The sequence below is a fragment of the Octopus sinensis genome, linkage group LG18 (assembly GCF_006345805.1).
Source record: "Octopus sinensis linkage group LG18, ASM634580v1, whole genome shotgun sequence".
Lineage (NCBI taxonomy): Eukaryota > Metazoa > Mollusca > Cephalopoda > Octopoda > Octopodidae > Octopus > Octopus sinensis.
Genome location: NC_043014.1, coordinates 39,910,726 through 39,935,412, shown reverse-complemented (window position 1 = coordinate 39,935,412; position 24,687 = coordinate 39,910,726). Strand labels below are relative to the sequence as shown.

Sequence of the window (24,687 nt, the reverse complement as noted above, 5' to 3'; positions counted from 1 at the left end):
AGAAGAATCCAGTAAAAAAGCCAAATAAGATGGAAAGAAAGAGTGTGCCTAATTGAAATCTAAATATACAATTAATTCATACCACATTTTATTCAAGACCAGAGTTTGCTTTTGATTATTTCGTTTTTGGATATGGTTTGCAAGATCCTTTATATGAGTTCGTGTATTGAAGCATATTCTGTTGTGTCTGGGGAGAGTCATTTTCTTTTTGTGCCTTATAATTTAACACACTCACTGGTAAAATTTCCACTTATTTCTTATTTTTATTTTCCTAAAATTTTCGTTGCGTTTTGCAACCTTTTCAATAGTCAAGACTATTGAAAAGGTTGCAAGACGAAACAAAAATTTTAGGAAAAAAAAGAAGTAGAAATTTTACCGGTGAGTGTGTTAAATTATAAGGCACAAAAAGAAAATGACTCTCCCCAGACACAACAGAATTTGCTTTTGATGTTTTTATCAATAAAGTATTGATTCAACCAGTATGAAAATGTACATAACATTATGACCAGTTTATTTTCATCAAGAAATATGTATAAGTATATGCACTCATATGTATATGTATATGATTTATTATGGGTATGTACCCACACTTATGTAAGTGTATATATAATTTGGTTTGTATTTAATAATCTCCGAAGAGGCCTTAGAATATTTTTGTAAATGTCTCATTTATAACTACATATTGACCTACCACACATGGCTAATAATATAAGTAAAATGAGACATACTTATCTGCAGGGCCGAAACAGCTGTAAGATGTAGTTTATATTTATATTTATATTTATTTATATTTATATTCTCTTATACATATTGTACTTATTGTATCATATTACTCCTTTATGTACACTGTTTTGTCATATATTATTATGTTTGACCTTAAAGTTTCTTATGTGGTGGTTTAATAAAGTATGTGATTGGGTATTATCTGGTAGTTGATATTTGATTTGGATGTATTTCTCCATTTTCTTATTTTGTATATATATATATATTGTGTACTGATCTCTAATTATGGAGTGAACCCGTGAAAGGGATAGATCCAGGAAGGCATAGGACAAAGTGATGAAAAAGTATCTTCAGACACTAGGTCTCTCTGAGGAGATGACAAGGAACCGAGACTTGGAGTGATTTGCTGTATTTAAGACACGCTAAGCTAAGTAAAATCGCAGCCTTCCATACATATAAGCATGTCCTTTAATGCCGTGCCTCCCACTCCCTCTCCCAGCTGAGAGGTCTTTGTCTTGCAGATGCTGGTGTCATAAAATGTATCTGTGCCAGTGGCACGTAAAAAGCACCCAGCACACTCTGTAATATGGTTGGCCTTAGGAGGGGCATTCAGCCACAGAGAGCATGCCAAAAGAAGACAATTGGGGACTAGACAGTTCCCCGGCTGCCAGCTCCTGTCAAACAGCCCAACCCATGCCTGGGTGGAAAACGGACATTAACTGATATGATAATGTATGTATGTATGTATGTATCAGTCTTCAACTTTTTCTATCGAATAAAGTTTTAAACCCAATATTTACAATGTTTACATTTATAGCTTTATTTGCTTCGAGTTTCACTATTCTCAAAAAGAAAGCATTATATATATATATATTTATACAGATCACAATTGTCACATATTTTTCTTTGTTGCATAGTGCAAAAAAAGATTTTTCTTTGGGTCTTAACAATGAAAAAGTTTAGGAAATAAAACTTGAACTAGCCTGACATACCTTACATACATATAAAAAAAAAGAAAATATTATTTTAAATATATTCGGGCGACAGTGTTCAAAAGGTAAACCATATAAATTATTTCCTAACTGTGATAACTGGAGCTGTCATTGTCTGCTGAAGCATGCATGACCTGAATTGACTGGGAATGTTTAGGGCGCCTAAATATATTGCCTGATCCTGACTGCTAGACAAGATTCTCCATCACCCCCCACCATAGCAAAATAACACCTGGTTATTTCTCTGTAACATTAGAAATATATAAATACGAAATTTATTACTTTTTTTTTACTTGAAATAAAGCCTCTTAAAGATAAGGTATGTATCTTAAAATAAAGCATATTTAAAAAAATTATGTTTAATTTAAATCTAAATCCGTTATTTGATAAAAATCTACCTTTCTATGTATTCCGAATGAAAATCAGATATCATTATCGCACAGTTGTAGTGTAATTTTCAATATCAATATAAAGAAAACCTGAATAATCGATAAATATCAACTGTGATATAATATACGATAAAATATATTTCCCTGTGAAATGTTGTTTATGCATTCAACAATTTGTAAATTTTTGAAATTCGTTTTTCCGAGTGTCAATTCATTAAGATGAACATTTTATTTCGGAATTCCTTATATTAAAAATGAAGTGAACAACATCAATAATAATAAAACCACGAGATGTGTTTTTAAGTTTTCCTAGTTGTTGTCTGAAATACCTTAAGTGTGATAGGCAACATTCCCTCACAGCTAAACCCCAATTAGCTTTCCGAATGATCGCACCTTGATCTGTTAATTTTCAAATGTTTCTCAAGGTAAGGCAATCCACTTAAAATACAAGCAGAGTTTGTTAAGTGAGAGAAATAATAATAATAATAAAAACGAAAAAAAAAAAAAACAACACAAAGGGTGTTTATTATTTTTAAATTAAATATGTTGACAGAACTGCAATGGTGCTGATGTGATTGAGGGGAAAGTCATAAACAGTATAGGCAAAGAGAGAAACGAGGGAAGTTGTGGGTGCGAGTAGCTGTTGGAAAAGCCTCATCTTCACTTTCCAATATGTCTGGTTCACGGAAGAGCGGTATGTGTCCTCAGCTCATTTAAACAGGCGAAAACATTACCGCTCACTTTGTTGATTTATTATTTTTTTTTACATATACACCTTTTTTGAAAAAAGCTACCGAGGACGATCGATATTCATTAAATCCTCTTGCTTATTTTTGTAATATTTGAGTGGATTTTACTACTAGCAGCAGAGTAATTATGATTTGGACTTGCAAACCCAACACAGCAACAAAAAGCATCTTTACATGGTACGTGCTATACCATATCCCAATTATTCATATTTTCTTTCTATTAATTTTATATAATTACAGTATCAAGATGATAAAATTAATCTTAAATCTTCTAACAACAACTACGATTTATTTCAGCAGCTTTTTTTTTCTCACTATATATCTTAATTATATTTTGCATGGTGCTTGTCCAATATTTTTCAGTAACTAACTATTACATGGTTGGTACTACACCACATATAATAAAATTTCGTCTCTATTGTATTGCAATCATCGCAATATCTAAATGACTCTAATCTTTAAATCTTCAAACAATAACCATGACTTATTTCGGCAGTTTTCTTCTATTCCAATATATTGTTCCATTGAATAAATCGGTTGACACGTTATTTGTTTAACATTTCAGTAACTAACCCTATTTATTTTCCACGTGTATTATTATTAATTTGAACATTATATGTACTAATATCTTTATTGAAATGATTTCGTCTTTGTCACGGAGTCTTATAAAGTTTAAAATTCTATATAAGCATATGTACATCTAAGACTTGGCATCGAGAATTCCTCAGAGTACCTGTCAAAGCTAACCCCTTACTGTTCTTTTGTATATACCATGTATAATTGTGTGCTATATATATATATACATATATATATATATATAATTATATGTATATAGATAGATAGATAGATAGATAGATAGATAGATAAATAGATGTGTGTGTAGGTAGACAGATATATTATAATAGCTACACACACACACACACACACACATATATATATATATAATATATATATATATATATATATACTTGTGCATACAAAACAAGGAAAATGTATTCAGTACATTATGTAGAATCGTTTAATCCTAATATATAGCAGTGATATCTCAGTTCTTACATACACACTCTAGGTATTTATGAATCTTTATGTAATTTAGTATCCGATATATAACCATTTATATTTGAAGACAGAAAGATGATATATATATATATATATATATATATATATATATATATGCATAATAAAATCAACCGATTTTTAAAAAAATATTCCTCGCCGGTTGTATCATTCTGCAGAAATGTTTTCATTCAAGAGACAGCATCATGTTACACTAAGCTCCCCCTTTCACCTCCCTTAGAAAAGCCTTCATTGTTTATTTAATAAGGTTATATGAAATTAAACAGGCTAAAGCTATCTATATGTATCAAGATTCTGCTGTCACATAATTACACGTCTCCCTAACAACATAATTTGATGCATATATTATTATCTAGATATAACAGATTCAAGTTGAACAATAAACCTGTTTTTTCAAAAGATTCTCACCCTACTTTTCTTAATTGATTGCTGCTTTTCTTTGTTGTTAATTAATATTGTATTCAATTTTAATTGATCGCTTCATGAAAAGACTTTTCTGATAAACAATGCTCCAAAACCTCAGGTACCTGATCATTCTACTTGAAAAACTGAAGTAGTTTCTAGTACTTTTTTTTTTTTTTGTTATCTTAGATTATCGTTATAAATTAGAGTTGTATCTGATAATTTGAAATGTCTTTGTTGTAGGTTAATTATTAATTAATCTTTGAGTGATTTCTATATATTTTTTTATGAACCTAAAATATTAACCGTATTTTACTGAAGTACAATAATTATTAGCCAAAATATTTTTAAGTTTTGCAACCTACAGCGAACAAGTTTTACATATTAATTTCTATCTATCTATACATGCATACACACGCATACATGTATATATATACATATACACATACAGCCTTTAGTCAACAAATTATTCATTCAGATTTTCATTAAATATAATACTTGTTGGTACTTATATTAAATAGTGTTTCAAATTTTGGTACAACGCCAGCAATCTAAGGGAGAATTGTTAGTCTGTTTCATCGACCCCGATAATTTATATATATATAACTTGATATCTATCAACATATGTTCTAAGGTATTAAGTAGATGTAGATTCGATTCCCACATAACACTAATTTTTTTATTCTATTTCACATTTTGTGTATCTATTTACATTTGTTTTTAGATGTTTATATATTCTACTCCCCAACATTAGTATATATATATATATAGTGTGTGTATATACAAGTATATATATATATAGTGCATATGTATATATAGTGTATATGTATATATACAATGTATGTGTATATATATAAGTATATATATATGGTGTGTGTGTGTATATATATATATATATATATAAGTATATATATGGTGTGTGTGTGTATATAAGTATATATATATGGTGTGTGTGTATATAAGTATATATATATATATATATAGTGTGAATAAATATAGTGCATGTGCATATATATATATATATATATATATATATTGTGTGTGTATATACATGCATGCATGCAACACACTATGTATGTGTATGCCATGCACAAACCTCTCGGCCCTTGATGCAGTTGTATAACTTTTTTTGCTGGCGAAAAAATACATACTGTAAGTATAGTATAAATACCTAAATTGTGTATAAACGTAATATAGTGTTTGTTTGTTTGTACGTTTTGTATGTGTGTGTGTAATATGTATATCAAGTACCGTACATTTTTACGTATATTTTTTCCATGCTAGCATGGATTAACGGGATATATAGTATTGCATTGTTTACAGCAGGATGCCCTTCCGCTAGGCATCACCTGTTTTTAACAGCTTGACTCAGCTCCATATGATCAGATACCTGAGGAAGAGTCTTCCCTCGATATATGATGAGATGGGTTTGTCCTACGAACTGACGAAACTTCAAGTCATACGGAGCTGAGTCAAACCGTTTATAATGTATCTCCTTACTAAGTGTGTTCAATGCCACTTTTTTTTGTTTGTCCACTCATCTGTGTGTGTGTGTGGAGAATGAGAGAGAGAGAGAGAGAAGTAGATAGGGGTGAAATACAACATTTTTCAACATAAGGAAATTCTTTTCAATTCCTAGTTATAATTCTATTGGGATCTTTTCGGTTTGAACGGCAGTTTTTTCTAGCGGTGTCATATGAAATTGTCACCCATAATTATGACCCTAGTATCGATCTATTGCATTTCAATCTGTTTTAGGGTTAGGGTTGGTTAGGGTTAGGGGGAAGGTATCTTTTTTTTTTTCACAAATGTAAATAAACCCAATCTGTTTCTTAAACGAGGGACATATTCATACGGCACAGAATGTTTTTTTTTTACCTCAATGGACGTCATTGATTGGTTGAAATTGCAGAAATTGAAGAAGAAAAACAACAAATATCTTACAAACCATAGAATTTTCTCAATAAAGCCAAGAGAAAAAGATGTTTTATAAACACATTCTACCAGTAAACGAAGTTTAAAATTTTTTAGTTACCTAGAAATTATGTTAAAAACTGCCGTTCAAACCGAAAAGCTCCTTCTATTGAAACAACTCTCATTACATAATGAAAATTATTACAACACATATTTCTATACAGTGGAACAAATTTGAACACCCTAAGCATTAGAATCATTTTTCCATTAAAAAAATATACGAAAATAAAAAAAATAAAACTGAATACACAGTCCCTTAAAGTCAAACAAAGAATATTGATTAGGGTATGAACAATAAATACTGTTAAGATATTCAATCACTTTAATGGTAAGTCTGATGCTTGTGTTAGCACTCGTCCATATCAGATGAGTGCACTAAATGCAGTTATCATTTGACAAAAAACAAATCAATAAGGTTTGCTTTGTTCTTTTCACATTCAATTAAAAATATGCAAATTTCTGTGATCAAAGTATTTAATTCATCAAATACTCTTGAGAATGAAAGTGTTCCAACTGCGAACGTTTTTTTTTTGTCTTTATTTATGGAAGTATTTTTTTCCTCCACATTTATAAGAACATAAAGGATCTTTTCGGTTTGAACGACAGTTTTTTAAAAATAATTTCCACGTAACTAAACACTTTTAAACTTCGTATACTGGTGGAATGTGTTTATAAAACATCTTTTTCTCTTGGCTTTATTGAGAAAATTCTAGAGTTTGTAAGATATTTGTTGGTTTTTTTTTCTTCAATTTCTGCAATTTCAACCAATCAATGACGTCCATTGAGGTAAAAAAAAAACCCCATTCTGTGCCGTATGAATATGTCCCTAGTTTGAGAAACAGATTGGGTTTATTTACATTTGTGAAAAAAAAAAAGATACCCTTCCCCCACCCCTAACCCTAAAACAGATTGAAATGCAATAGATCGATACTAGGGTCATAATTATGGGTGAAAATTTCATATGACACCCCTAGAAAAAACTGCCGGTCAAACCGAAAAGATCCGAACATAAACTTCTCAATCATGTCTTTTAGTGTTTATTTGTTTCAGTCATTTCACTACGGCCTTCCTGGGGCACCTCCTTGAAGGTTACATGTTGAACAACTCGACCTTGGTACTTATTTTTAAAGCTGGTATCTATTCTATCGGTCTTGTGCCGAGCCGCTAAGCTACAGCGACATAAATAAACCAACACTGGTTGTCAAGTTATGGTGAAAGGACAAACAAACACAAAGACACACATCATCATCATCATCGTTTAACGTCCGCCTTTCATGCTGGCATGGGTTGGATGGTTCAACTGGGGTCTGGGAAGCCAGAAGGCTGCACCAGGCCCAGTCTAATCTGGCAATGTTTCTGCGGCCAAATTTCCCATTATTTTGTACTCAGAAATTTTTTACATTAAAGAACAAAAGCAATCCAACTGTGACCATCCTTTCTATTTTTCAAATTAAAATTCCAACACATAGAATATGAATACGAATTAATAAGTGAACAATATAAAAGAAAATTAATAAAATTTGATACAATTTATGATAAAACAATTAGATACATATTGTTGCAATATAATAATGTTGAAAATAATAAATACAATTTATAAAGACTTACAATAGATATTTCTATCACCATGTATATAAACACCATAGAATAGTATGATTAAATAAAAATAGAGCTTGCTACTGAGAAATGCTTCATTGTACTGATACTTTATTAATTAAAAAAAAATTAGTACCTCTGATAGAGAATTACTAGGTATCCTTTAGTTATTATCTAATGGATGGAATGTATTGTGGGTCAAACAGCCCAGATTGGAAGCGATTCTTTTTTAAAATTGTAATATTTAAAATTTTGATTTGTATTGTATGTGTCGACATTTGAATTTGAGGAAAGATGAAAATGTGAAAACAAATTGTCTGAATCCATAAGATTAGACCAGCTGGCCATGGTCAGAAATTGGATGGTTGTGGTGGTGGTGGATGATGGGTGACAAAAATCAGTGATTCTATCTAAAAAAAAAAAAAGAAGAAAGATGGGTTGTTGACGTAATGCATTTGTTCTCACCAATGTTTGATAATTTGTTAAATTCTGATTCTTTGCTGATAAAATGTTTTATAGTGTATATGCAAAGTGTCATCATCATCATCATCATCTGTTTACTTTTCTATTCTTGCATGGGTCAGACAATTTGTTGAGGTAGATTTTCTACAGCTAAATGCCCTTCCTGTTGCCAACCCTCACCTGTTTCCAAAAGCCAGACAGGATTTTTTCAGAAGACTGAACATGCATGTTTATAACCAAGACATGGGTACACACATGCATACATACATATGCACAAATGGGATTCCTTCAGTTTCCATCTACCAAATCCACTCACAAGGCCTTGATTGGCCCAGGGCTATAGTGCCAGACAGTTGACCAAGGCTTGCACAGTAGGACTGAACCTGAAACCATGTGGTTTGGAAGCAAATTTCTCAACCACACAGCAATCCCAAAAACGTGGTACACATCATTGACAAGGACCAAAAATGTGTGTGTGGAGAGAGAGAGAGAGAGAGAGAGAGAGAGAGAGAGAGAGAGACATACACAGAATACAAAACGATCTTGATATATGATCTACTTTTTGCATTTTGGAGCTAAAGACTCAGTATATACTATGCATTTATATGACCTCTAGCCCCATGTACACCCATTGTAATTTATATATCTTGTAGAAACCAATATAATAATAATGCTACAAATTCTAAAACTCTTTAATAAAACTGACATGGCTTCTGTTTTTGCTCCGTCATTGATCATGAAGTATCCTCATGAGTTTATTGCTTCAAACTCATCAAAGTCTGATTCATCATCCAGTTCTGAAAACAATTCTAACCATTCTTCATTATTTATCTTTTCATCTGTGTCCCATCCTATCTATTCATCATTTTATCATCTTAATCTAAATTTGTGGCCGATGTCTGTAGTTGCATCCTGATCATTTCATAGGTTATTCAAACCTTAAATGGTTTGTTGAAAAACATCATCAAGAGGCTAAAAGGAACACTTGCCAAACCATACAAGATTATTAATGTTTGATGAATTTTCCATAATCTTTTAAAGTGTTTCACTGGCTCATTAAAGTGATTCTATAAACTGGTTCCATGCCAGCATTGCAGGTTTCTTTTATTTTATAAGTGCTCTGGATCTTTTTTTTTATCTACTTTTCTCATCTTAAAGGTATGCCTTCTCCGTACATCCAGCCTTTTAAAAGTGGCATTGAACAATGGTTGTATGGTTAAGAAGTTTGCTTCCCAACTACATGGATTCAGGTTCAATCTCACTGCGTGGCACCTTGAGCAAATGTCTTCTATAGCCCTGGGCCAATTGAATTTGGTTGACTGAAACTATGTGGAAACCAATTGTGTGTGTGTGTATACACATACATACGTGTGTGTGTCTTTCTATTTGTGTTTGTTCTCCACTACTTGAAAACCATTGTTGATTTGTTTACGTCCCTTTAACTTAGTGGTTCAGCGAAAGAGATTGATAAAATAAATACCAGGCTTTGGAAAAAAAAAAATTAAGTACTGTCATCATTTTGAATCAAGTAAACAATAAAGAAAATTTTTCTGATTTTGCAATCGTTATTTCTTTTAAAAATAACAACAGCACTTAGATTTAATTCCTCCAGCTAAACCACAAAACTGTACTGAAATGTTGCTTCATATCCTATTTATTAATACAGACAGTTTTTCTTTCTGTTTTCTCCAGTTTTACTGTTCTTGGCATGAAAAAATAGAAAAAAAAAATAGGTGTCTTATGCTGCTTTTCCAGTTTTATCATAAAACTATGAATCTGTGCATAGTCTTATCATCTAAATCAGAGGGAATCTTCTGTGAATTTTTTTTTTTTTTTTTTCCTAATGTAGAGCTAAAGAATGCCTTCTGAAAAATCTCTGGTTCCGCCCATTGAAATTAAAAACTGAAAATTTGAAAGATTGACTAATTTCATATTTCTCTTCTGTTCACCCCTTTTTTTTCTTTTCTTTTTTTTTGTAACATTACAAGTAATGTTATTACAATATATCCATCTTTTCTTTTATATTCTACACTTTCAACCAATTCTAGGCAGTCAGCATACTTTTCCTTTAGAAATTATTTACTTAAGAGATTATTTACTGCTTGGCATTTCCTGCAGTTGGGCTTTGTCCTTTGTTCTTTTCTCCATAGTTTAACCCTTTAACATTCAGATTACTGTCAAATGTAATGCTTATTTATTTTGAATTAATCAGCCATTATTTCGTTTGTAGTTTCAAGATTTGCATTATGTAATTGCTTATTTTTAGAATGACATTTTAAGGTAGATGGTAGAGGCTGGATTTGGTCAGTTTGAACATAAAACAAGTAGAATATTTGGGCCAGATATGACTGATTGAAATGCTAAATGGTTAATATTACTCCCAACAACATCAACTTCTCTTGACAAACGTTCTTTTCAGCAAAACGACTTGAATCTGCACAATCTTATCAATTTAAACTCAAGTCTAAGTTATGCACTATAAGCAACACACACACATGCACACAGAGCTACTACCCTTAACCCTTTGGTGTTTAAGCTGGCCATATCCGGCCCAAATATCCTACATGTTTTACATTCAAACTGGCCATATCTAGCCTCTCACACCTAACCTACATTGACATTCTAAGAATAAACTATCACACCATTAAAACTTCAAAGCTGTAAGATAATGTGTAATTAATTCAAAACAATTTGAGTGAAAAATGTATTACATTTAACAGATTAATCTGAACACTAAAGGGTTAAAGACCTTCATCAAGTTGACAAATGCTAGGTATAGAGGTTTACCCCTTAGTACTTCTCCAGCAGTTGTCTCACTAGGATAGCATCACTAGGATGCTAAGAAGTATTACTTCTTAGCACAAAATCAAACTGTCCTTAATTGTACCATATCTCTTTCTCTAACTTTTATAACTTGGTCCAACAGTTTGAGGTTTCTGTAATTTCTGCTTTCTAAGGAATCTCATTTACCCGTGTAGCAGTTGACAATGATACTATTACTTCAGTCTTTGGATATGACACCTTCCTTTACTACCTGATTGATTATGTGAGGGACTAGCATTATGCCCTACTTTGTTAGATTTTTTTTAACCCTTTAGCTTTAAACTGGCCATATCTGACCCAAATATTCTACCTGTTATACACTCAAACTTGCTAGATCTGACCTCTCACACTAATCCTACAATATCATTCTAAAAATTAAGTAACCTCATCAAAATCTCAAAGCTACAGGATAATGCATAATGAATTCAAAACAATGTGATCGGACTGGAGCCTGGTGCAGCCTCCTGGCTTCCCAGACCCTGGTTGAACCGTCCAACCCATGCTAGCATGAAAACGGATGTTAAACAATGATGATGATTAAATAAGCATTAGTTTCAATAGAATAAGGTGAATGCTAAAGGGTTTAAGCATTTTAGTAACTGTTCTTAATGAACAGTTACCTTTCCTGCCTTCATATCCTCAGTTGCATATGTAACCATGGTTTTTATCAGCATGATTTGATAGGCCTTCTGTGGGCACTACTTGGCAACCCTTCTTTCTCTCATTCAACAGCTTATAAAAGCATTGTCATGTTGCTTTTCACTGTGAAGTTGTGTCATTATCATTCATTATACTTTTTTTTTTCCCATTGATATTTCAATATCTGTAGTACTCTGTCTTGCAATCTGGAATACCTCCTGATTTAGAACATTGGCATTACTTCCTACTTTCTGCTTTTCTTGTCACTAAATATACCTGAATTCTCTTCTTGCCATCTTGTCTTTTTAAGTCTGTTTCTTCGTTTCTATGGCTTGTATCTACAGTCTACAAACATGTCATCTTCAATGTGGCTGAGACCTCGCACCTGCCACAGATTTTGTTAGTAAACCTCGCTATTAACTCATATGAACTCCACATTGTCCTCTGTTATAAGTCTGTCTCGCATCTTTTCGGTTTGAACGGTAATTTTTAACATAATTCCTAGGTAACTAAAAAATTTTAAACTTCATATACTGGTAGAATGTGTTTATAAAACATCTTTTTCTCTTGGCTTTATTGAGAAAATTCTATAGTTTGTAAGATATTTGTTGTTTTTTTTCTTCAATTTCTGCAATTTCAACCAATCAAATACGTCTATTGAGGTAAATAACATTCTGTACCGTATGAATATGTCCCTCGTTTAAGAAACAGATTGGGTTTATTTACATTTGTGAAGAAAAAAAGATACTGTTCCCCTCACCCCTAAACCCTAACTAAGCCTAAAACAGATTGAAATGCAATAGATCGATACTAGGGCCATAATTATGGGTGACGATTTCATATGACACTGTTAGAAAAAACTGCTGTTCAAACCGAAAAGATCCTCTGTCTCTTCTATCCGGTCAAATACTTCAACTTTTAACTTTGTTGAAGCTACAACTGTTCAATGGCCCTTTAAGCCTCCATATCTTCTTTCACTAAACTATCTTGTCTAGCTCTTACTCTGAATTCACTAATCACTATTTTCTGTTAGGTGTTAAATTCGTCACTAGAGAAAGACAATATTCTCAACCATCTGTTTATCCTATTCCCTGCTGAGAATTAAGTCTCTTTGGTTCCTGTGTTCTCCCGATTGGCAGGTGATTAGTTCAGTGGCTAACTGTCTAGCCATTACCATCACAGACTTCCAGGAACCTTGATCATCCTTCCTCATCCTCGGACCATGGACATAGCCTCTACATATAATCTATGTTTGTATGTAATGTGTGTGTGTGTGTGAATGATCATCCTTTAACGTCTGTCTTCCTTGCTAGCATGTGCTGGACAGTTTGGTGCCAGTAGCACGTAAAAAGCACCCACTACACTCACGGAGTGGTTGGCGTTAGGAAGGGCATCCAGCTGTAGAAACACTGCCAGATCAGACTGGGCCTGGTGCGGCCTTCTGGCATCCCAGATCCCAGTTGAACCGTCCAACCCACGCTAGCATGGAAAGTGGACGTTAAACGATGATGATGAGGAGGAGAGGACTGTGTTGAGCTCCAGTATCAGTTTTGGCATGCTTTCTGTGGCTGGATGCCCTTCCTAACACCAATCTCTTTATAGAATGTGCTGGATGCTTTGTTGGGAGAGCACCAACACTAGAAAGGTTGTCAAGTAACCCGAAGACAAAGTAAAGACCCACAACTAAGTGGGTTTGTAGTAGAGAGGGAGGTAGCATTACTCTAAGTGACGAGAGGCTAAAGTATGATAGAGGGACAGGCACAGGTATCTTACAATAGGGGAGATACAAAGCTAATCCACATTATATATTTCTTTATTACCCACAAGGGGCTAAACATAGAGTGGACAAACAAGGACAGACAGAGGGATTAAGTTGATTATATCGACCCCAGTGCGTAACTGGTACTTAATTTATCGACCCCGAAAGGATGAAAGGCATAGTCGACCTCGGCGGAATTTGAACTCAGAACGTAACGGCAGACGAAATATGGCTACGCATTTCGCCCGGCCTGCTAACGTTTCTGCCAGCCCGCCGCCACATTATAAGAGGGTGGGAGAAGCTGGGAAGATGGTAAAGATGGTGGTGATGAGGTATCAGAGTGTACTCTCAGACATGAACTTGGATATGAGAGAATATGGACAAAGAATCAGGAACTGTGGGGAGATATGTTCTTTAGAGCATATACTAAGTATTTCTCTTGTGATGGTTTAAACACAGGACAGAAAATAGTGATGAGTGAATTCAGAGTAAGAGCTAGGGACAAAAGACAGTTTAGTGAAAGAAGATATTGAGGTTTGAAGAGCAAAGTTATAGGAAGAGACAGAGATTTTATAATATAAGACACGACTGGGAGTTCATATGAGTTAATGGTGAGGCTTACTGAGATGAGTATAGAGGTGAATGTAGTAAACGGAACTAAGGGTTGGGGTGGGGGGTCAGTGATGAATATCAGTGAGGGGGGCAGTGGAAGACTAGGAGAGGCTCAGGAAGTAGGAGGTGATAAGTGTAAATACAGGAAGGGATGAGAACAGCTGTGTAACAAACTTGTGGATAGATCACAGAAAATATGTAGGTGGTGTGCCGGGGGGGGGTGAGAGTTGGGAGTGGGTGAACAAAAGACAGATGTACAAGTGACATAAAAGCAATAGGAGTAAAAAATATTGGGCTGGTTTCATTTTCTGTTCTCATTCAGGCAAATGTATTTTGTGATATACTCTTTTACTCTTTTACTTGTTTCAGTCATTTGACTGTGACCATGCTGGAGCACCGCCTTTAGTCGAGCAAATCGACCCCGGGACTTATTCTTTGTAAGCCCAGTACTTATTCTATTGGTCTCTTTTGCTGAACCGCTAAGTGACAGGGACGTAAAGACACCAGCATCGGTTGTCAAGCAATGCTAGGGGTACAAACACAGACACACAAACATATACACACACATACATATATATATATATACGACAGGCTTCTTTCAGTTTCCATCTACCAAATCCACTCACAAGGCATTGGCCGGCCCGAGGCTATAGCAGAAGACACTTGCCCAAGATGCCACGTAGTGGGACTGAACCCGGAATCATGTGGTTGGTAAGCAAGCTACTTACCACACAGCCACTCCTGCGCCTATATGGAAAATATATTTTGGGAAAATTACATGCCCAAATGTTTCTGCTTCCATAACTGTTAAACTGTTAGGTTTGCAGATGTCAATTATTCTCCTTTAAACTGTCTTGGATGTTGTATTAACTTTGGAAATGTCCTTTTATCTTTTACTTGTTTTGGTCATTGCACTGCAGTCAGGAGTGGCTGTGTGGTAAGTAGCTTGCCTACGAACCACATGGTTCCGGGTTCAGTCCCACTGCGTGGCACCTTGGGCAAGTGTCTTCTGCTACAGCCTCGGGCCGACCAAAGCCTTGTGAGTGGATTTGGTTGATGGAAACTGAAAGAAGCCCGTCGTGTATATGTATATATATATATATGTATGTGCATATTTGTGTGTCTGTGTTTGTCCCCCCAACATCGCTTGACAACCAATGCTGGTGTGTTTATGTCCCCGTAACTTAGCGGTTTGGCAAAAAAGAGACCGATAGAATAAGTACTAGGCTTACAAAGAATAAGTCCTGGGGTCGATTTGATCGACTAAAGGCGGTGCTCAAGCATCGCCACAGTCACATGACTGAAACAAGTAAAGGAGCATGCCTTGAGGGTTTTAGTTGAATAATTTGACCCCAGTAGTTATTCTTAAACCTGATACTTATTCTGTCAGCCTCTATTGCCAAAGCACTAAGTTACGTAGATGTAAATAAACCAGCACCAGTTGTCAAGTGGTGGTTAGGGACAAGCACAACACAAACACATATTCGCCTTTCTTTTACTCTTTTACTTGTTTCAGTCGACTGCGGCCATGCTGGAGCACCGCCTTTAGTCAAGGAAATCGACTCCAGGACTTATTCTTTGCAAGCCCAGTACTTATTCTATCGGTCTCTTTTGCCAAACCGCTACATGACGGCGACGTAAACACACCAGCACCGGTTGTCAAGCAATGCTAGGGGGACAAACACAGACACAAACATACACACACACACACACACACATATATATATATATATATATACATACACACACACACAATATACATATACATATATATGACGCGCTTCTTTCAGTTTCCGTCTACCAAATCCACTCACAAGGCTTTGGTCGGCCCGAGATTATAGAAGAAGACACTTGCACAACATGCCACGCAGTGGGACTGAACCCGGAACCATGTGGTTGGTAAGCAAGCTACTTACCACACAGCCACTCCTTTACATATATATATGAATGTGCTCAGTGCTAGTGCCACCTGACTGGCTCCCGTGCCGGTGGCACATATAAAGCACCATTTGAGCGTGATCGTTACCTGTGCCACCTGACTGCCCCTTGTGCTGGTGGCACATAAAAATCATCCACTACACTCTCGGGGTGGTTGGTGTTAGGATGGGCATCCAGCTGTAGAAACCTTGTCGAATCAATTTGGAGCCTGGTGCAGCCCTCTGGCTTGCCAGTCCTCAGTCAAGCCGTCCAACTTGTGCCGACCAGCATGGAAAGCAGATTTTAAACGATGATGATATATACAGGTTTTGGTCGGTCTGGAGCTATAGTAGAAAACACTTGCCCAAGCTTTTCTTTGTAGTGGGATTGAACCAAAAGTCATATGTTTGAGAAGCAAGTTTTTCCCATTAAACCTGCAGGAGACCTATTGAGTCAAGTACATAAACATCAAAATAAAAATCAAATGGAAATTGTAGTTGTGATACCTATGCTGGTGGTATGTAAAAATCACCATCCAAATGTGGCTTATGCCAGCACCACCTTGACTGGCTTCCATGCCAGTGGCACGTAAAAGGCACCAACCAATCGTGGATGTTGCCAGCCTCCTCTGGCCCCTGTGCCAATGGCATGTAAAAAGCACCCACTACACTCAGGGAGTGGTTGGCGTTAGGAAAGGCATCCAGCTGTAGAAACACTGCCAGATCAGACTGGAGCCTGGTGCAGCCTCCTGGCTTCCCAGACCCCGGTTGAACCATCCAACCCATGCTAGTATGGAAAATGGACATTAAACGATGGTAGTGGTGGTCATCGTCTTCTTCATCTTCTTCTTTCTGATTCTTCTTCTTTCTTCTTCTTTTTCCTCCTTCTTCTTCTTCCTCCTCCTGCTTCTTCTTCTTCCTCCTCCTCCCGCTTCTTCTTCTTTTTCCTTTTTCTTCTTGAAAATCAAAGGAGAATAACTGCATTTAAGGCAGATTGAAAACATGTCACTTCTGTTTTGACTCTGCACGGCAAAAGACAGCAAGACAAATTTACTGGTGTGCAGCAATGTCTAGATTTATTAAAGGCAATTGCCTTTTTCTACTGCTGTCTAATGTGATTGATTTCGCAAGGTTGCTATAGCTGTGTTCTGGAATGTTGTGACAGTGGTTAGACATTTAGTGACAAGCTGCAAATAGGCTGGAGCAGGCAGGTTACTCTCAACTGCGTTTCTCACACATCTAAATGGTTTTGCAATTTTGATGTATGTTAGTGTTTTGACCTACATCAACCCTCATCAAATAAATCTATGATCTAAAGCATTCCAGTTGGGATCAGCTTTTCCTATTTACAACAACAAGATGTGATTACTGAAGGAGCGACTTAGCTACTATTTCTAGCAGATTCAGCAACCAAGTAAATATTCCCTAATTGGCTCGCTAATGTTTGTTTTAGCATGTAGATAATATCTACTGAGTTGTATTGCTTTAATTTTCACCAGAATTTATACCAAAAGTTCTGTTCTTTCTTTACATAATAATACTAGAAACATTAATAGGTGTAAGCATGGCTATATGGTTAAGAAGCTTGTTTTGGAACCACACGGTTTTGGTTTCAATCCCTGTTGCACAACATCTTGGGCATGTGTCTTCTTACTATAACCCTGGATTGACCACAAAAAGCAATTTATGAGTGGATATGGAGGTGCAATGGCCCAGTGGTTAGGACAGTGGACTCACGGTCAGAGGATTACGGTTTCGATTCCCAGACTGGGTGTTGTGTGTGTTTATTGAGTGAAAACACCTAAAGCTCCACGAGGCTCCGGCAGGGGGTGCTGGCGACCCCTATTGTACTCTTTCGACCCAACTTTCTCTCACTTTTTCTTTCTGTTTCTTGAGTAACGCTGTGATGGACTGGCGTCCCATCCAGCTGAGGGGAACACATACACCACAGAAACCGGGAAACCGAGCCCATGAGCCTGGCTAGGCTTGAAAAGGGTGCATAAAAAATAAATAAATGGTAGAAAGACACTTTGTGGAAGCCTATTGTGTGTGTGTGTACGAGTGTGTTTTTGTGTCTGTGTTTGTTCCACCTACTGCTTGACAACTAGTGTTAGTTTGTTTACATCCCCATAACTTAGCAGTTTGGTAAAAGAGCCTGAAAGAGTATGTACCAGGCTCGAAAAACATCTACTGGGATTGATCTGTTCAACTAAATCCTTTATGGTGATGCTCCAGCATGGTCATTGTCCAATAAGTGAAACAGATGAAAGATAAAAATCTTATTTCAAAACTTAATGCTAATGGAAACTTATGTATAAGAAATGATTTTGATTTGGTTTCCATTTTTTAAATTTTAAGACCCCCCCCCTAAACAAAACAAAAAAAAAACTCAGCCCTATTTAAGGATTTGCAAGGGATCACAACTAATTTCAAAGTGGCTGAGATTTATTTCTGTGACCAATCACTATCAGTAAAATGTGTATATAATGAGTTGGAAAAGTTTCTGAAGAGTTGAGTGGCTGTGTGGTAAGTAGCTTGCTTACCAACCACATGGTTCCAGGTTCAGTCCCACTGCGTGACACCTTGGGCAAATGTCTTCAACTATAGCCTTGGGCCGACCAAAGCCTTGTGAGTGGATTTGGTAGACGGAAACTGAAAGAAGCCCGTCGTATATATGTATATATATATAAGTGTGTGTGTGTTTGTGCCCCCCAACATATATATATATGTGTGTGTGTGTTTCTGTGACTGTGTTTGTTTCCCCCCCCCCACATCACTGGACAACTGATGGTGGTGTGTTTATGTCCCTGTCACTTAGTGGTTCGGCAGAAAAAACCGATAGAATAAGTACTAAGCTTACAAAGAATAAGTCCTGGGATCGATTTCCTCGACTAAAGGCTGTGCTCCAGCATGGCCGCAGTCAAATGACTGAAACAAGTAAAAGAGTATAAAGCATCTATAACAACATTTCTCAGCCAGGACCCTTAAGGGTCTATATAAGATTTTGTTGTTAAAATTCATTGGCAATAAATTGGTTGTACTTCTACAATACACAAAATATTTTAGCAATTTTTTTTTATATAATTCATAATATTTAATCATAAAAAGGATCTTTTTAAACATTGAATGGCTATGAGGATCCAGCAGAGTGTAATAAGTATCAGAGCGGTCCAGAGGCCAAAAATGGTTGAGAACCAATAATCTAGAATATTTGTGGGGTTTTTTTGTTTTGTTAGAGGAACTGAAATTTTTTATACTGTAGAAGCTTCAACAACATACTATAAATTAAGATATATCTGATTTTATGATTCCTTTTGAAAGTATATTTTAGAAAAACCTTGTATAAATTGTAAATGTGACTATTGATTTTTGGATAATGAGTTTCTTAATGGACAATGAAGAAATAACTGGAATTTATTTTAGATCTTGTTGCTCTTCATTTCACCCTTTTGTTACCTTATTTCTATTGAGATACAGTCCTTTTCTCAATTAATTTTGAAAATAATAAAAAAAAAATTTCTAGCGGTAGGTGCAGGAGTGGCTGTGTGGTAAGTAGCTTGCTTACCAACCACATGGTTCCGGGTTCAGTCCCACTGCGTGGCACCTTGGGCAAGTGTCTTCTACTACAGCCTTGGGCCGACCAAAGCCTTGTAGGTGGATTTGGTAGACGGAAACTGAAAGAAGCATGTCGTATATATGTATATATATATATATATGTGTATGTGTGTTTGTCCCCCCAACATCACTTGACAACCGATGCTGGTGTGTTTACGTCCCCGTAACTTAGCGGTTCAGCGAAAGAGACCGATAGAATAAGTACTAGGCTTACAAAGAATAAGTCCTGGGGTCGATTTGCTCGACTAAAGGCGGTGCTCCAGCATGGCCACAGTCAAATGACTGAAACAAGTAAAAAAAGTGAGAAAAAAAAAAAAAGAGTAGCAGTGCAACAGCAGCACAAGACTGGCATGTCTAGTTTCAAGGTTTAGTCAGTACCATCAATACTAGTACTTGTACTTTTATTGACCCAGATAAATTATTAAAGGCAAAGTTGGTTTCAGCGGGATTTGAACTGAGGTCGTTTTTGCATGATAATAATAATGATGATAATAATTCTTTCTTATTTTAGCACAAGGGCCGGCAGTTTTGAGGGGAGGGTGAAGCTATTTATGTTGACCTCAGTACTGAACTGGTTTTTATTGACCCTGAAAAGATGAAAAGCAAAATCAATCTCGGCAGAATTTGAACTCAGAATATGATGAGTCAGAAGAAATACCACCAAGTATTTTGTCTGATGTTCTAACAATTATGCCAGCTTGCTGCTTTAACAACAACAACACAATAATAATAATAATAATAGTAATAATAATAGTAATAGTAATAATAATAGTAATAGTAATAATAATAATAATAGTAATAGTAATAATAATAGTAATAATAATAATAATAATAGTAATAATAATAATAGTAATAATAATAGTAATAATAATAGTAATAGTAATAATAATAATAATAGTAATAATAATAATAATAATAATAATAATAATAGTAATAATAATAATAATAATAATAGTAATAATAATAATAATAATAGTAATAATAATAATAATAATAATAAGTAATAATAATAATAATAGTAATAATAATAATAGTAATAGTAATAATAATAGTAATAGTAATAATAATAATAGTAATAATAATAATAATCATTTATGATTTAAGTGCAAGGCCAGCAATTTTTAGGTGAAGGGTTTAGTCATTAACACCAATCCCCAGTACTAGACTGGCAGTTTATAACCCCTGGGGGATGAAAGGCAATGTTGACCTCAGCAAGAATTGAACTAAGAACGTAAAGAACCGGAAGACATACAGCAAGGCTTTTTTTGTTTTCCAATGCTCTAATAATAATAATAAACAAAAAACAAGGATTATAGGAGGCCTACTATGAAGTTAAAACCACACCTTTGTGAAATCCTGCGAAGGAAGTCCCTCGGGGTAAATAAAAACCATCTTCTTCAATGTCTGGGAAAAGTTCTCTCAAACCAGAACAGGGTTATTGAGTTATATACACACTGTGGTGTGTTATATATAGGACGTTGCTATTTTTAGAGTATTAGGAATTATTTCTTGCAGATGTTTGCATCAGTTGGGTTAATTTACAATTTACTCTTTTTACTCTTTTACTCTTTTACTTGTTTCAGTCATTTGACTGCGGCCATGCTGGAGCACCGCCTTTAGTCGAGCAACTCGACCCCGGACCTTTTTCTTTGTAAGCCCACTACTTATTTTATCGGTCTCTTTTTGCCGAACCGCTAAGTGACGGGGACGTAAACATACCAGCATCGGTTGTCAAGCAATGCTAGGGGAACAAACACAGACACACAAACACACACACGTACATATATATATATATATATATATATATATATACAACAGGCTTCTTTCAGTTTCCGTCTACCAAATCCACTCACAAGGCATTGGTCGGCCCGGAGCTATAGCAGAAGACACTTGCCCAAGATGCCACGCAGTGGGATTGAACCCGGAACCATGTGGTTGGTTAGCAAGCTACTTACCACACAGCCAGTGATATTTCTATTTCATTTTTTATTTTTTTAATGTCATTGAATATTTTTTTGGTGAGTAGGTATAGAGCATCAAACTATTTATTTATTACTGCTCTATGTGTTTTATGGTTATATTGATTAGTAAGTCTTTGTAATTATGATTAATCCTTTGCTTTTATCTTAGCAAAATTAATTGGTTTTGTGCATGTATAAAGACTACATTCAATATAATATAATACATTGCATGTGAAAAATAAAGGACTTCTAAAGGAATGTTTGATTCGCTGTGCTTGTATGAATTGATGCTCAGGTTTTAGATAAACTAGGTATGTTGTGTCATGTAAACTTGTGACAATACATAGATTCCCAATTGAATGTTTGTAGTTAGATAATTAATCCACACAATGAATAAGTTAATGATGAGGGAGTATTAAAAAACTTAATAGAAACAACTATGCAATGAAAAAAAAAGCACGTTAATCACTTGTTAATTTTTAATTATTTTGGCAAGTATGGGAGATAACTCAAGTTATTTTTTGGTGTTATTATGACCTCATCAGAGAAAATTGTTCACTTTGTCTCCAACAATTCGGTGCGACACCAGTGCAAAATCACCTCCCCCAAACAAGTCATCCTAACGAGATGTCTGCGTTGGCTGGGTCATGCCCTCCGTCGTCAACCAGAAGAATTCATCTATGAAGAAATTGCCCCAGTTCCCCTTCAGGGTTGGCGAAGTGATGTGGTGGACAATGAAAAACCTGGCTGATCACAGTCAAGGCTGATCTGGAACCCAACCTAGGCCCCCATATATACGGCGTTCGCCGCTGGAATAAGGAGTGGTTGGAGATCACGCGGTTGTTAGCCTTAAATCGCCAGGCCTGGTCAGCGTTTGTGAGAGATGCATCATTGAGGATGAATGAAGCCAGCTCAACCCACCCCGGGTGAATGCTGTCTCAAGACAAGAAGACTCATCAGAGAAACATAGATTTCACTAGGACTGCAATTTTTGGATTGCTGAAGTCAGATTCAGTAAAAATGTATCAAATCCAACTAAATATAAATTGTAATATAAAACACTGACATTGCAAGGTTTGATGCACACGCACACACACCAGTGAGTCTATGTTTGTGTGCACCCTTATCTTGATTTTATTTGATGATTGTAAATGAGCGTCGCTGTCACAAGCAGTGTTGTTCAGTTCTAGTCTTCCATGATGAAATATTGCCTTGCTTGGAAACAGGCGAGGATAGGTGACAAAGAGAATCCAGCCAAAGAAAATGTTCCTCAACAAATTCCATTTGACCCATGCAAACATAGAAAATGGATTAAATGATGAATAATGATGGAGTTATTTTAAGAAAATTATGAGAATGTATGATGGGAATTTGAGTAACTATTATCAGTGATTATAAATGTAAAAGATTCAAGAATGCCTGTGTGGTAAGAAGCTTACTTCCCAACCATATGGTTCCAGGTTCACTCCCACTGTGGCACCTTGGGCAAGTGTCTTCTACTAAAGCCTTGTGAGTGAATTTGGTAGACAGAAATTGAAAGGATCCCATTGAATATACATATATATATATGTCTGTGTTTGTCCCCCAACCATCACTTGACAACTGATGTTGGTGTGTTTACGTCCCCCTTAACACCAGCGGTTTGGGAAAAGAGACCAATAAAATAAGTACTAGGCTTACAAAGAATAAATCCTTGGGTTGATTTCTTTGACTAAAAAAAATCCTATAAGGTGGTGCTCCAGCATGGCCACAGTCATATAACTGAAACAAATCAAAGAATAAAAGAAAAGAAGAACTATCTTACGAGTAAAAATGATGACCCTTATGTTGAAGTTAAAACAGCCAGACCACATATTGGTTGATATTATGATATGTAACAGCCACTATAACTCGAAAACTCATGTGAAAAACAGGGCTAAAGAATCATCCCTTATCATTTATCTTTTACTTGTTTCAGTCATTAGATTGCTGCCATGCTGTGGCACCACTTTGAAGAATTTTTAGTTGAATGAATCAATCCCAGTTTTGCGTATTTTTTTAATTCCAGGTATTTATTCTATCAGTCTCTTGCTGAGCTGCTAAGTTACGGGGACATAAACACACCAACATGTGTGACAAGTGGTGGTGGGAAACAAACAGAAAGACACACATAGGCTTCTTTCAGTTTCCATCACCAAATTCACTCACAAGGCTTTGGTCAGCTTGAGGTTGTAGTAGAAGACATTTGCCCAAGGTGTCATGCAGTGGGATTGAACCCAGAACCATGTGGTTGAGAAGCAAGCTTCTTATTTCTTTTTTGCCCACAAGGGGCTAAACATAGAGGGGACAAACAAGGACAGACAGAGGGATTAAGTCAATTACATCGACTCCAGTGCGTAACTGGTACTTAATTTATCGACCCCGAAAGGATGAAAGACGAAGTCGACCTCGGTGGAATTCGAACTCAGAATGTAAAGACAGATGAAATACCTATTTTTTTATTACCCACAAGGGGCTAAACATAGAGGGGACAAACAAAGACAGACATAGGTATTACGTCGATTACATCGACCCCAGTGTGTAACTGGTACTTAATTTATCGACCCCGAAAGGATGAAAGACAAAGTCGACCTCTGCAGAATTCGAACTCAGAACGTAGCGGCAGACGAAATACCACTAAGCATTTCGCACAGTGTGCTAATGATTCTGCTAGCTTGCTGCCTTCTTTACCATACTGCCATGTCTGTGCCTATATCCTAACAGTTTTAAAAACTTTGAAGTTATGAAGTAATATATCTCATTCATTATTTCAGCACCCACTTGACAACAACATACATTATTTTTGAAACTTAACTATTTCTTGTATTTACTTAAGTTTATTTTGAAATATTTTACATAGCTATCTTATTTTAGGTCTCTCTCATGTTCAGTTTACATATTCAAAGCATTTTGTTTTCTTAAAAAGTTGGTTATACATGTTCAGAATATATCAAACATATTATTAGCTTTGAATAACAAA

At 35.6% G+C, this 24,687-nt stretch overlaps 1 protein-coding gene across 2 annotated transcripts in view; it reads left to right on the top strand.

The window, feature by feature from the left end:
* The first annotated feature begins 2,611 nt into the window (after positions 1–2,611).
* LOC115221773 (vang-like protein 2-B) overlaps positions 2,612–24,687 on the top strand; it is a 78,983-nt gene continuing 56,907 nt past the window's right edge. Inside the window, exons 1-2 of one of the 2 annotated variants that reach the window (XM_036510900.1) lie at positions 23,786–23,798; positions 24,029–24,032. The gene's annotated coding sequence lies outside the window, so the exon portion shown is untranslated. Of the gene's footprint in view, positions 3,031–23,785; positions 23,799–24,028; positions 24,033–24,687 lie in introns of those variants that run through there. The other variant, XM_029791995.2, reaches the window with a different exon arrangement.